Raw genomic sequence first — 14,957 nt, forward strand, 5'->3', positions numbered from 1 at the left:
TGCCCAAAACAGAGCTACGGATGCAAAGTTACGACATGATGAATTTATGCACATGAACAAGGGAATTTCGGGGACTTAGACGAAAAATACCACCTCCAGATCTAGGGTTCTTGGCACGGATTCCGAGGCACGGACGGAGCTCGCCGGAACAGTGGTTGCCGGCGCTTGAGTTCGCCGGAGGAGAGGGCTCGCCGGCCGGAGCTCGCCGGCGAGGTGGCCGGAGCGTAGGCGCTGCGGAGGAGGAGGCACGCGGCGGCGGGGCCACGCCGGCGAAGGGCGGCGGAGGAAGCGGGCGGAGTGGCGGAGGTCGGCGACGGCGACCACGGCGGCGGGGCGGCGAGATACCGGCGATGGCACGCGGCGGCGCTCGGGGGAAGAAGGAGCCGGGCGCGGGCGGCGGAGGAACGGGCCGGGAGGGCCGTATCTGGGCCCGTCGGGCCTCGGCGGCGCGCGGGTCGGCGGCAGCGACGTGGCGGCGCGGGAGTGGCTGAGGCGGCGGGGCGGACGCGTCCGGTCTGATCCGGACATGTCCGGTGGCGCGCGAGGTGGAATTTAGGGTTAGGGGGAGAGGAGATCCGGGATTTGGAATGGGGGGTCTATATATAGGCATAGAGGGACCTAGGAGTGTCCAAATGAGGTGCGGTTTTCGGCCACGCGATCGTGATCGATCGCTCTAGATGATGGAGAAGGTTTTGGTGGGTTTTGGGCCAACTTGGAGGGGTGTTGGGCTGCAACACACACGAGGCCTTTTCGGTCCCTCGGTTAACCGTTGGAGCATCAAACGAAGTCCAAATGGTACGAAACTTGACGGGCGGTCTACCGGTAGTAAACCAAGGCCGCTTGACAAGTCTCGGTCCAATCCGGATATGTTTAATCCCCACACACGAAAGAAAGGTAGAAATGACCACCAGAGGAGAACGAAGCGCCGGAATGCAAAACGGACAACGGGGAAAATGCTCGAATGCAAGAGATGAACACGTATGCAAATGCAATGCACATGATGACATGATATGAGATGCATGACAACGATAACAATACACGGAGACAAAAACCCGAACCCAAGAAAATAAAATAACTTAAGGCTGGAAACGGCAAGAGTTGGAATACATATTGGGAAAATTACAGCCGGGGTGTTACACAAGCCTGGACAAACTCTTATATAAGTAAAAGCGCTCCCGAGGACACATGGGAATATCGTAAAGCTAGTTTTCATCACGTTCATATGATTCGCGTTCGGTACTTTAATAATTTGACATGTGGGTGGACCGGTGCTTGGGTGCTGTTCTTACTTGAACAAGCATCCCACTTATGATTAACCTCTATTGCAAGCATCCGCAACTACAACAAAAGTATTAAGGTAAACCTAACCATAGCATGAAATATATGGATCCAAATCAGCCCCTTATGAAGCAACGCATAAACTAGGGTTTAAGCTTCTGTCACTCTAGCAACCCATCATCTACTTATTACTTCCCAATGCCTTCCTCTAGGCCCAAATAATGGTGAAGTGTTATGTAGTCGACGTTCACATAACACCACTAGAGGCTAGACAACATACATCTCATCAAAATATGGAACGAATACCAAATTCACATGACTACTAATAGCAAGACTTCTCCCTTGTCCTCAGGAACAAACGTAACTACTCACAAAGCATATTCATGTTCATAATTAGAGGGGTAATAATATGCATAAAGGATCTGAACATATGATCTTCCACCAATTAAACCAACTAGCATCAACTACAAGGAGTAATTAACACTACTAGCAACCTACTAGCACCAATCCTGAACTTGGAGACAAGAATTGGATACAAGAGATGAACTAGGGTTTTGAGATGAGATGGTGCTGATGAAGATGTTGACGGAGATTGCCCTCTCCCGATGAGAGGAGCGTTGGTGATGACGATGGCGATGATTCCCCCTCCGGGAGGGAAGTTTCCCCGGCAAAACAGCTCTGTTGGAGCCCTAGATTGGTTCCGCCAAGGTTCCGCCTCATGACGCGAAGTTTCGTCCCGAAAGGTTGCTTCTGATTTTTTTTCTCGATGAAAGACTTCATATAGCAGAAGATGGTCATCGGAGAGCCACCAGGGGCCCACGAGGTAGGGGGCGCGCCCTAGGGGGGGGCGCCCCCCACCCTCGTGGAAAGGGTGTGGGCCCCCTGGTCTTCATCTTTGGCGAAGATTTTTCATTATTTATTATAAGGTATTCTGTGGAGTTTCAGGACTTTTGGAGTTGTGCAGAATAGGTCTTTAATATTTGCTCCTTTTCCAGCCTTGAATTCCAGCTGCTGGCATTCTCCCTCCTTATGTAAACCTTGTAAAATAAGAGAGAATAGCCATAAGTATTGTGACATAATGTGAAATAACAGCCCATAATGCAATGAATATCGATATAAAAGCATGATGCAAAATGGACGTATCATATACATCGGTCAAATTATTCATCATGTCCACACATTGAATTGATGTGACAACACGCTGCGTGTGAGGTGACACAAGAATCCCGGCGGCGTCTTTGGGTATTGTGGACTTCAGATTTGGAGTACCACTTATCTGTTGAAATCTTTCATCATTCACTTAAAACAGTCGATTGATCATACATTGAGTACCATATAACTGGAATTAACCGACGCAAGTCCAAGAAGGATTGGCCGGTGCTACTGGCTAGCGTCAAGTTTGATCCCACGGATCAGGAGCTTATCAAGAACCTTGAGGCCAAAGTGACTGCTGACAGCACGAGATCTCACCCTCTCATCGATTTGTTCATACCAACCATCGACCGCGAACACGACATATGCTACACCCTTCCTAAGAAACTTCTAGGTAAGACAGCCGATCAGCCGTCTACTTGCACAAACATATTCCTTTGTTTATAGCTCTATTTTTCTTTTTAGACGCAGACCTAGTGAAGCAATTACAATTTGACAGTTAATAAAGAGTGAAACAAGTGATTGCAACATGCCAAAGATGTTATGAAAATGCCAACCACGTACACTAAATCATGTATTCGACAATACTGCAGGTATCACACTGAGTGGCCTAAGCAAGCATTCTAGCACAATTCCAGGGCGTTCAAAAAGGGCACATGGACACGTTGCAAGATACTATCGGAGTGCGGCATGCACGCGATGTGGCACAAGAACGGTAATACCTTGCCGGTGGTGGTCAATGGCCGGCAGACAGGCAGCAAAAAGGTTCTGGTGCTGCACACCAACAAAAACTTCGACCAGCAGAGGACCAACTGGGTGATGCACCAGTACCACCTTGGGGACCTGGAGCAAGAGAAGGAGCGGGAGCTGGTCCTCTGCAAGATTTTCTACCAGACGAACACTAGGGCCAGGAGTAAAAAGATTATAAGTTAGTTTGGTACTGGTACTTGTACTACCTTGTCATTCGCAAGTTGGTATTGTTGTTAACGATCTTTCGGTATGAACTTGGCATTTTCTTCCAACCACCATGCCGAGGGTCGACGTGGATATAAAGCTGAATCATTTGTTTCAAAACGAATTTTCAGGCACCGGATTTTTATTTGATGGGTAGCATAAGCACCTGTCGTTCGAATTTCCAGTTCTCCAAATTTTTTGAAACAAGTGCATGCACTTATTATCATGATGGAAAAACAATATACCTACTGCATCTCAGTTATTAGTCTGTACTTGCAGAACTCTCTCGTTTTTGAGCAGGTATATTGGTTTTTCAGGTCGAGCAAGTTTCAGCTGGGTTGTAGACTGCCCAGGCTTGGTTTTGTTTTTAACAGGCCCAGCCCATAACGACAACGGGGCACAAAGATCCACCGGGTATCTACTGGCCTCTAGCCCGCCAGCGTTAGTTATATTTTGTCTTACAACATCCGCAGGCAGTTTTTTTACTGAATCAAACACACAACCCAGTTCTATTTTCCTCTTGAAACGCCATGTCCTACATCTGTTTTCTTATCTCTACCTATAGTTTTACTAGTTCATATACACGGATCATTATATTGAAAATACATAAAGTTCCCTTTTCATATTTAAATCCTTATTTTTGTTGTTGTTTTCCCTCCCAGCGCTGATTTTTTTACACTGGTTTTCCCTTAAACCAACTCAATTTTCCCACGTCTTATTTGCTTACAAAAACAAAACGATTTTTTTGGCAAATCAATAAGTTCTTAAAAATGTTTATCATTTCAGGATTACAATAGTTCGGACTCCACCGAAATATGCAAAATAAGGTTGAACTTTTTGGCCGTGGTCCTGGGCAGAAAATGGGCTGTAATAAATTACTTAAGAATTAGCAAATGAGCTGCAAATTATAATTTTTTAGCAAATGGGCTCTATGTTGTCTGCCACGGATTTGGAGGGTGACTTGTGGGCCTACTAAGTTCATGTGTACACAAGGTTTCTCAAAAAAAGAAACTTAGTCAACAATCGACTCTACAAGCATCACACAGTTAGATGTCAATCTAACGGCAATCATGCATCCACTACTAGGAAAAGGCCTGCTGGTGGCGCACCTATTTTGCCTACTAATGGCGCACCATAGGTGCACCACTAGCATCACGCCATTAGAATGTTTTACTAATGGCGCACCACACAGTGCGCCATTAGTATACCCATGATGCGCCATTAGTGTGCCTCCCAGGGGCCATATTTACCCATGTGCTCTGGCTTACTAATGGCACACTAGTTTATGATGCGCCACTAGTGTCTCTGGCTTACTAATGGCGCACTAGTTGGTGGTGCGCGACTAGTATGAATATTAGGGATTTTTTCTGATAATTGCACAAGTTACAAAATATATTACTGGACAGAATATAGACAGCACCGCACATGAACAGCAGATTCATAGAATACAATAGAAGATTAGTCTCCGAATACAATTCATCATATTAGTCTCCGAATTCAAAAGACCGAACAAAGATAGAACATTACAAGTCTCGAGACCGCGAGTAGCGAGTTTGTCGAAAGTAATACTAATCCTAAAAAGTCCTACTAATCATCATCATACAACTTCTAATCGTTATTTATAACAAGTCATACGATCATCATCTTGATAGTCATCGAACCAACCCTACTTAATTGTTCTTAGCACATGATCATCAGTATTAGGCAGGACCTAAATACCCTATTTAAGGTAAAATAGCATAAAACAATATAGACCCTGACTCTCCATTATGGAGAATGGAGATCATCCTATCTCCAATTCTTGCGCTTCGCTTCCTTTTGCTTCCAAGAACCTCCTTACGACTGTCCATACATTTTTTCCATCCTTTGATTTGCATGTCTCCACTTCTTTTAGAAATCTGGTATGGAGAGTTGAGATTCGTAGGATGACCTGGCTGTATGTTCAAAACATTAAGGCTACCTTTCTCATACATCAAATGAGGCACACAATTCTCTGGGATTATCTGTTGAAAAACATAGTAATAACTTCATAGTTAGCAATGATGTACTAGTTTTAGAAGTATGCAAAAGTTGCACGGATGTCGTAATAGTAAAAAATCTTACCAGGGTATCTCCATGGTAGTTACCTTAGTTGAACACATGCACTAGTGGCACGTATTGACCATAATGTTGAGGAGTTTGATTGTAGATATTGTAATTCTCAATGTAAGTACAAAATCTGACCAGATGATTTTTCTCCTTGTAAGTTAATTTGGAGCCATCGGTGTAGTGGGTTTTGTCTACCATCTCCCGCACATTCTTTGAAGAATGAAAATAAGCTGTCAATGGAAATAAGTTGTCAACTATTTTGAAATAAACAATATAAATTAGCTAATAACTATGTTTGAGAAACTCACATAGCGGTAGAATTGGATGCGTATCAACAAGGACCCAAATGTCCATATTGTCTTGCTTGATTTCAGGATCACCGAGATCCATGGTGACAAGCATACCCTCATCAAAACCATACATCTTGCAAAATGCTTCCCATTTTTTGCAACCAAAATGGGTTACGCTCTCAGAATTGTACAGCTTTACTTCAAAATCCACATCATGATGAGTCCTTAGGTGAATTTTCTTTGTTTCAGAACTTTCATGGTCTTCAAAACCCATCCTCTCCAAGACATAGCGCCTTGCATGGCATGGGATAAGCTACTCAAATTGTAAAATATGAAAATTACACGTTGAAATAGTTGTAGTCATGCTTAATTACGAAAAAACACTTGTCGTCGTTGTGTACCATTTCAACATCGAAGGTCTCCTCGAGCTTAATGCTGAAGCGTCGATCATCGTCCAGGTGAGGCATGTCACACAGACCTCGCTCGTCGTGGCACCAGCTGCACTCCCCCGGGAGACTTTCGTCGTCTGATGACGACATTTCCTACGTTCATAATTCAAAACTGCATCATCTCTGTTGGGTCCAATAAGATAATCCACACTGTGGTGAAAACACGCCCTTCGAACTGGTTTGAGCAATTGCTGAATGGAGATGGTCTAAGATTTTCAGTAGTAAGAAGTGAAGTGGTAATTTTGAGAGCAAATGGTTAGGATGAGTAGTTCCTCTTTCCTATTTAGCTTTACAATAGAATATTGTTAGTCATGCACACTTGTGCATTTTCAGCCAGGCCCAATGGAGTTGGCCTAAAAACATTTCTTTCTTTAAGCCTGCTACATCCATCTCAAGTATTTATGGTCAAGGGTTAGCAGGGCCATCCAAATAGAATATGTGGTATGGGCTTTTTTAGTAGGTCATCCTACCAGATTAGGGTTTATCGATGACGAGCAACTGACATTAGTAACAACTATGAGTTGATATCACACTTCTATATGTATAACACAAGAGGCAGTTGATCCTACTTAATTAAGTACTAAGATACCCCGGCCCATGCATTTGTCGCAAGTACCCCATATGTCCTATTTTTAGCAAAGTCATGCTAAAATTCACGGAAAATTTCAGCCTGACCTTTGCTGAAAATAGGACATATGGAGTACCCGAATTTGCCAGAACGGAAGTTAATCGACATTCCGGCAAACTCAAGGGCCTCTCGGGGTACCTGCAAAATCATCACGACACGATGGTTGGAGACAAAACCCAGCAAACTCCTTCCCTTCACTCGGGGTACAACAATATATCTTATAGGGGTGAAACCGTACCCTGATTCTCCTTTCTTCCTCTTGCCGAAGAGAAGTTGGCTGCAGAGGATGGTCCAACTCATATCAGCCTGCAGAAGTTCATTGTATAATTTTATTTAGTTCTGAGCATATACGACTACTCTTCAGAGTGGGCACAAAGATGGAAGCAAACTAATAGCCCAAAGTGAATAGCAAATCGGCTACTGAAACTATACTGAAACCATGCTGAAACTTTACTGAAACTACTCCTTGGAAGCAAATTGTCTTGGAAGGAGTATTGTGTGCACAAATCTACTCTAGCTAGTTGCTTTCACTTAGAGATTGTTAGGTAGCCGATAGCACAAACAGCATGAGTCATTCTTCAGACCGTTACAAATAGAAACAATGGCAACCAAGGTTAAAAACCAACAACCCTATATATTATTCTGAAACTTCATATATTGAAATCACTTAGCAGAAATTCTTCCTTCCATTCTACTCAGAAATTTTGGAGATAATATTGTGGACTTTGGTAGTTTTCTTAAATCATTTCATTTATATTTTAAATAACAATAGGAATTATTTCATAATAGAATTTACCCCAAAAACAAATTCCTTTAATGCCATTTTCAAACTCTGAGTTGCCTCTGTTGCACTAAAACTAATTCAAATAATTTTTTTAAAATTTCCACAAAAGTTTTGGGAGACCCTATAATTCCTATAAATCATTTTCGAACAAAGACCCATCCTACTCTTTTGAAATTTTTGAGAGAAACACCCACTTTTCCTTTCTGATCCATTTTCAGTTTACAACTACAACCCTATTTCCCCTAGCTCCTAAAAATCTACAAAATTATCCCAACACAAGAACAGTACCTACACTCCCTTTTCCCAAACATCTCCTGATCACAAGTTCTAAATTTTCAACATCTGCGGCTTGTGAAGAAACTTCATTTCCTACAATTCCAAAAATTCTGAAACTTTGCTAGCACCTCTGTTTTGATCCAAACCATCACCACAAGATAATTGTAGGATAGCAGCAGCAGCAGCAAGATAATTGCATGAAGAGAGAGCAACTTACTTTGAGACAGCGTCTTGTCTCCGCTCGATCTGCTGCTTCAGGGCGACGACGGCAGTGGCTTGTGGTCCAATGGAGGGTGGTGGATGGTTGGGAGGAGGGGGGCGGTGTCGGTGGATGGTTGGTTGGGGGCGGCGGTGGTGGTGGTGGATGCTTGGGAGCGGCGGCGGCGGTGGATGCCCGGGGGTGGCGGCGGCTTGCGGTGGTGAGGGGTGGAAGAGCTGCGGTGGTGATGGGTGGAAGAGCGATGGAGGTGGGGCAGGGCACGCTGGAAAGGGGTCGTCGGCGGCGAGGGGGAAAGGGCGGCGGCGGTGGATGCTCGGGGGCTAGGGATTTGATCGGCGCAGGGGGCGAGGGGGAAAGGGATGGAGGCAGGGGGAAAGGGATGGATAGCAATGGCGCACCTCCCGGGGGTGCACCATAAGTACATCCATAGCTATGGCGCACCACCACTGGGTGCACCATAAGTAACTTTTTTATTGATAACAATGGCGCACCCTCTCCCGGTGCGCCATATGTAACTTTTTTAATTAATTTTTTATTGAAAGAAAATATTACACTATATAGAGGAGAGGAGTAGAGGAGGGAGGGAGGGAGCATTTACATTCGTTGACGAGGCGGTGGTTGGCATCGCATCGGAGATGCAGACCGTAGAAAGGAGGAGGACGCCGGTCATGGTCGTGGGCCGGCCTCGTCGCCTCGCGACGGCGTTCGTTGTCAGCCGTCGATGGACTGCGAGTAGCCCCGCCGAAGTATCCACCTCTGGGCTCCGACTTCCTCGTCATGGCGGCGGAACAAGGTGCAGCTGCCGGTGGGGTGGGGTGGGCCAGGCGGTTGCGGCGAATGGGGTTGGGGGGCGCGACGCGACCTAGCCTAACCTAGGTTGGAGCGGGGGAGGGTGCGGGGGGTCGTCGGCGGCGGTGGGGGATCGAGATGGAGGGGGATCTGGTGCGGGGGGCCGGGCGAGGGGAAAAGGGATAGAGGGGGGAAGAATAGTAATGGTGCACTGTAACAAGGTGTGCCATTACTAGTTTTGGAAAAAAATTATTAGTAATGGCGCACGGGGTAAGTGGTGTGGCATTACTAGTTAAAACTAGTAATGGCGCACTCTGACCGGGTGCGCCATTAGTATTTTTGGAAAAATAACAAAAAAAATATGTTAGTAGTGGCGCACCATTGGTGTGGTGCGCCAATAGTGTGATAGACACTAATGGCGCGCCATGTGCTGGTGCACCACTGCTATATAGTAGTGGCGCACCACATGTCTGGTGCGTCATTTGTGTCCATATTATATATAGCCCTTTTCCTAGTAGTGTTCTTCAGTCTCTGATCTTCCTGCTCCAGCCACCCAAACCAGCGCCGGTGGAACCGCCTGCTCCCGCCTCCCATGGCCTGCTGTGCTGCCGGACAGGCCTCACGGCCCCACCATACTTGCATCTCTGACCTATCTATCCCTCTACTCACCCACACCTCCTGTTATTTTCTGGCGACGTCATCCAAACCAGTCAACCCTCGTACTCACCACCGCGTGCGCTGCCACTGTCGTGTCTTCCCCGGCTCCGTGTCGTTCCCTTCGTAGGCCTCGTTGTCGTCCACCGCCTTGGTGCTCTCGGCGCGGGATGGTCAACGTGGTCAACGAACGACATCCATCAGAAGTGGACTGTACGTGGAGAGGCTGATAGCTGGGTCCATGGCCGCACACAAAGAAATGCGTGGGAGGCTGGCTTGTGGGCCTACTAAGTTGACGGGGACGGAGGGCTTTGTCAATTCATTCAATCTGAACGATTCTAGCTCCAGTGACCGTACGATGTCCATCCAACGGCCATAGTGCTTCTTCAACCTCTTGTCTTCTTGCTCTAGCCGCCCAAACCAGCGCCGGTCGTGCTCCTGCCTCCCGTGGCCGGCTGTGATGCCTCGGAGGCCTCACCTCCCCCTGCTACTCCCACCGTTGGCCAGGCCATCCGCCTCTACCCATCCACACCCCCTGTTATTCTGCGGTGACGACAGCCTCACACCGTAGCCGAACCAGTGAACCCTCGTGCTCCTCTCCGTGTGGGCTTCCACTGCCGCGTCTTCCCCGTCTCCGCATCGTCCCCTTCCTAGGCCACGCCGTCATCGACCGCCGTGGTGCTCTCGGCGTGGCATGGTCAACGTGGTCAAGGAACGACTTCCATCGGAAGAGTACTGTACGTGGAGAGGCTGACAGCTGGGTCCACGGCCGTAGCAAGGAAGTGCCTACTTATTATGTGCAAAATAATTATTCATGCACCTGACAGTAGGGAACCACCGGACATGCCACCATATTTCACGAAAAAAAACGTTTTCCCCCGGACTGCTGGGACCCACCAGCTACATCTTCGCACGCAAGGAAGTGTCTGACAGTCGGGACCCATCTGATCGAAGCGTACATAGCATTGTCATTCTGGTCGCGAACATGTATGTACATACTGGTCGATGTAGAGGCGCGTACGTGTCGTAGTAGAGGTGCGCACGTGGCATGTACACGTACGTACAACGGCCAGGGTGCAAGAAAGTAAATACGACGACGTACGTACATACCGGCTGGGTCTCTAACGCCTAGTGTAACACCCCAATTTTTAAAATTTGGATGTTATACATAGGTCATCATATACATATCATACTTTATTTGCAATTCGTTTGCGATCCTAGAAAATCCTAAGCAACTCAAGGACCCACGGAGAGAATTCGGGATTTCATTATTTACATATTTGAATTTTTCTCAAATTTGAAAAGAGGATCGTTTTAGTTCTAATATTTTTTTCTCCAAATATATCAAATATCAAAATAAATGAGAGGAGATAAAATGACTTCTCCAAAATCAAAGGAAAATATAAAAATCAAATAATTATTTTATTTGGATTTTATCGCTATTTTATTTGAATTGGAAAAATATGCATTTTTTAAAATTGCATTTTTAGGACAAAAAAATGTTCACTTTGTTCTAAATATTTTATTTAGACGATGAAAATTGTTTTTGGCATTTTTAGATTTTTTTATTTTTAGGACTTTTTTCTTCTTCGATGGAATTTATTTAAAAAAAGTCTTCGGACCGACTGGGCCGAAGCCTAGCCGGCACATCGCGCCGCCACCGCCTCCTCCCGCTCGGAGTCCGGCGCGGACACGCCGCCGGAGTCCCAAAGGACTCCGACGCCGCCACCGCCTCGGGACGCCCCCTTTAAAAGGGACAGCCCCGACCCCCTCTACCCGTTGTCCTGCCTCGCCGCCGCAACCACCACCACCAGCGCCGCCGCCACCCGCACGCCGCCGTTGCACCGCCCGCAGCCCCACCACCCCAAGCTGCCGCCACGCCGGAAACCGCCGCCGACCCGCCGGTTTTTCTCGCCGGTTTTAGGTAAAACCTAGATCGGTTTTTAGGGTTTTCTCAGTTTCTTGGTTTATTTTTTTCGACGGTTCGCTAATTAGCGAACGTTCAACCGTTAGTCTGTTTTAACGATCGAATTAGTTCGTTTGTCTCTATTAGTGGACGTTCGCTCGATAGATTTTTCTTTTTTTGTTTTATTTTTGCTAGGGACCTATCTGTGATTATTTTTATCACAGATTAGCCCCTGATCTTCAAACCCTCGCACCTTTTTAACCGTTCGTCCAAATCCAGTGAAACCAATGCCAAAATCTTCGTCTCGAACCCCTCTTTCTAGTTAACCAACTTGAACATGGTTTTGTCAAATTAAAATTTTTGTTTCAAGCAGATTTGTTTTTGAACTTCTTTGATCATAGTTTGAGTTTCGCAGCTCCGATTTGATTGATTCTTTTTGCATATCGAAGCACTTCAGTTGAACTTTCAGTTTGGACTTTCTCATCTAAGTTTTACCCTTGCATCTATGCTTGAGTGCTTATGTATGCTATTGTTTGTTTGCGATAGAATTTCCGAAGTGCGAAGCGTGCTACTATGAGTCTCTAGGGTTTGCGGATCGTCTGCAAGGCAAGTAACACTTTGATCATATCCCTTTGTTACCTAGTTTTTATGCATTAGTCTCAACCCTCAAACATTGCATGAGTAGGATCTGATTAATATGTGGGTTTGAGAAGTAGTGATGGGGTAGAACCTATTGTCTTTTATATCAAACCATGGGAGTTATTTCTACGTTATGCTATTACTTCTATGCTATGCTCGTAGACGTGGTTTGGTTTGAGTGATCCATGACAAATGTAAGAGTTTTAATTAATTGTTAAACTTAAGGTGGCTACTTTAATACACATGTGGGTGGATTGGTTGAGGCACCCTGGAGCACCCAGTGGTTGTCTGGCACCTGGAGCAATCCAGTGTTGTCCTAGGATATCCCGGAGTACCCGTGTGATCATCCTATGGTCGCCACCCAGGCTCAAAGGGATCATAAGATTATTCATGCTAGAAACTTCCGTTTGCAGCCACAAGCCATTATGGGCTCTGGCATAGTTGAGTAAGTTGTGTGATCTCTTTTAGTGGTAGGCTAGCAGATGTAGGGGATGTAGGTTGTACTGTCTACCCAGAGTAAAGAGTTAATGCTTCTGAAAGACTATGTCTTGGTCATCCGTTTCTCAAATATCATGTAGTGCGAGAAATTCAATGGAGGAGATCGAGTCTTGTGGGGAAAAGTGCTCAAACCTCCGCAGAGTGTACAAACTAATCATGATTAGCCGTGTCCCCGGTTATGGACATCTTTAGTATCTGGTACTTGAATTATTATGTTGATCTCATCACTCTTAATTAAATTTTTTGGGCTGTTAATTACTTTTAATTGGTATTGAGTTCAACGAACCTTCTCAATGTTTTATCGATTACCATAATAGTTAAACAAAATATATTCCTTTGTTGTAGGAAAAAATTGGCTTTTCGCAAAAACATATTAACCATAGAGCCTCCACTAGCCAAATATGCATATAGTTGTAGCTGTTACCTGTTCATTGCTCTACAGTTTTATTTTCCAGCATATTCCATGTGCTGACCCGTTTACGGGCTGCAATGTATTATGTTGCAGACTTTTCAGACGAATAGTAAGGTGCGCTAGGTCATTGTCGTGCACTCAGCTATGCCGTTGGTGTTGATGGACTCACTATATCTTCGAAGCCTTCCGTTGTTATCATATTTAGATGGCCTTAAGCCATATTATTGTAATAAGTTCTCTCTTGAGACTATCAATGTATTAAGTGTGTGATTGCACTTTGTTATAAATCCTTCAAGTACTGTGTGTCAGCATTACCGATCCAGGGATGACACTTATGCATAGAGATTTGACCATTTGAGGTCGGATCGCTACAAGATGGTATCAGAGCACACGCTGATTGTAGGACGCGACCACTAAGATAAGCCATAGGTCACTCTTCTCTACTCATTTCCGACCCTCTCCATTTTCCACTCTATAGATGGCGGACTCCAGGAACAAGTTTGCTCAACCAGATGAAGACACACCGTTTGGACGACACCTAAAGGAAGTCACTAGGTACCTGAACATCGGAATACCAAGCTTCACCGGGACCTACACCGCCACTTTACCAGAAGAGGAGCGTTGGATGATTCGAGTTCATGTTCTAGGAAGGACATTCACGCCAGTTACTGAGCCCATAGAGTTTTCTTTTGATGCACCAACCTGGAGTCTAGGAAAGAGCATGGCAGCCCACATCGCGATGGGACGCATCAGCGAAGTCTACAACAAGGATCTTAAGGACACAATCTACCAGATATGTCGGCACCGAGATGAGCAATGGGAGATGATCAGCACCAGGAGGGACAGATCAATTGCAGCCTTCATCCAGGAGTTAAACCAGCACATTCGTCACGAGGAGAACCAAATGTGCGCAAGCATAATAGATCTAAAGAAGTTGATGACTAGGAACTTGGAGCTTGAAGAGGAACTCAAGTCTACATGCGACGGATACGAGGAGAAAATCACAATACTAGTAGAAAAGAATGGCGACCTGACAAGGAAGCTAGGAGTATTCATGGGAGACCCCGCGCCATGAGGAGATGACGATCATCCCGAGGACTACATCATCATCGACGACACCGACTCCGACCCCGACAGTAGTGATGATGATTACGAAGACAAAGCTGGAGTGGATATCATGGAGTCTTCCACCGATCAAATTTCTAGATGACCACCATATTATCAGTAGAATTACCCCCATGTAAATAGTAGTAGTCTGAGTATCTTTGTAATGGTAGCTAGATCGATTGTATGCCCTTGTTTGAATTGAGTGGTGTGACATGAATGTGTTTGTCTCATGTGCATATGGGTAGTGCTTTCTCTTTAGACCTCATTTGATTCTAATCTCTTCCCTTTAAACCCATCAGATGCCTCTGAGGCATGACCACGGATTTGTATTCCCACCGTAGCTCACACAGTTGACACTACAAAAAAAGACACATCCATGACATTTTGAGCCGAACGAATTTTTTTTCTGTCATACATATGACACTTATATGACGATAATTGCGACAAAACCCGGTATCATCATAAATGTGGTGGGCTCCTACTTCTATGACAAAAAATAATGACAGAAAATGGGCTTTTCGTCCTGGGCGGGCCGGAGACGCTGCCGCATGACATTTATGGGCTCTCCATGACGGAAAAAACCATGGTACAAGCGAGGGGGGGGGAATTTCGGGGAGTTCCCGGTTACGGTGGGAGGTCGGGGCCGAGCGATGCGCGTTTCTCTCGTAAACGTACGCGCGTGTGTGCGAGGCGTTGGCTCTAACTGAACCCGAGCGAGGCGTTGGGCTCTAACTGAACCCGAGCGGTTGCACTGCAGGCTACGCGTTACTGAACCTGAGAAATCGATCGATGGCTGTTAACTGAACCCGATCGAGCGATTCCTTCGCTACTGC

The 14,957-nt window shown here is 45.8% G+C and overlaps 1 pseudogene; it reads left to right on the forward strand.

Moving 5' to 3' along the window:
* The first annotated feature begins 350 nt into the window (after positions 1–350).
* LOC125547014 lies at positions 351–3,454 on the forward strand (annotated as a pseudogene).
* The last annotated feature ends 11,503 nt before the right edge of the window (positions 3,455–14,957 follow it).

The sequence above is a fragment of the Triticum urartu genome, chromosome 3 (genome assembly GCF_003073215.2).
Source record: "Triticum urartu cultivar G1812 chromosome 3, Tu2.1, whole genome shotgun sequence".
Classification (NCBI taxonomy): Eukaryota; Viridiplantae; Streptophyta; class Magnoliopsida; order Poales; family Poaceae; genus Triticum; species Triticum urartu.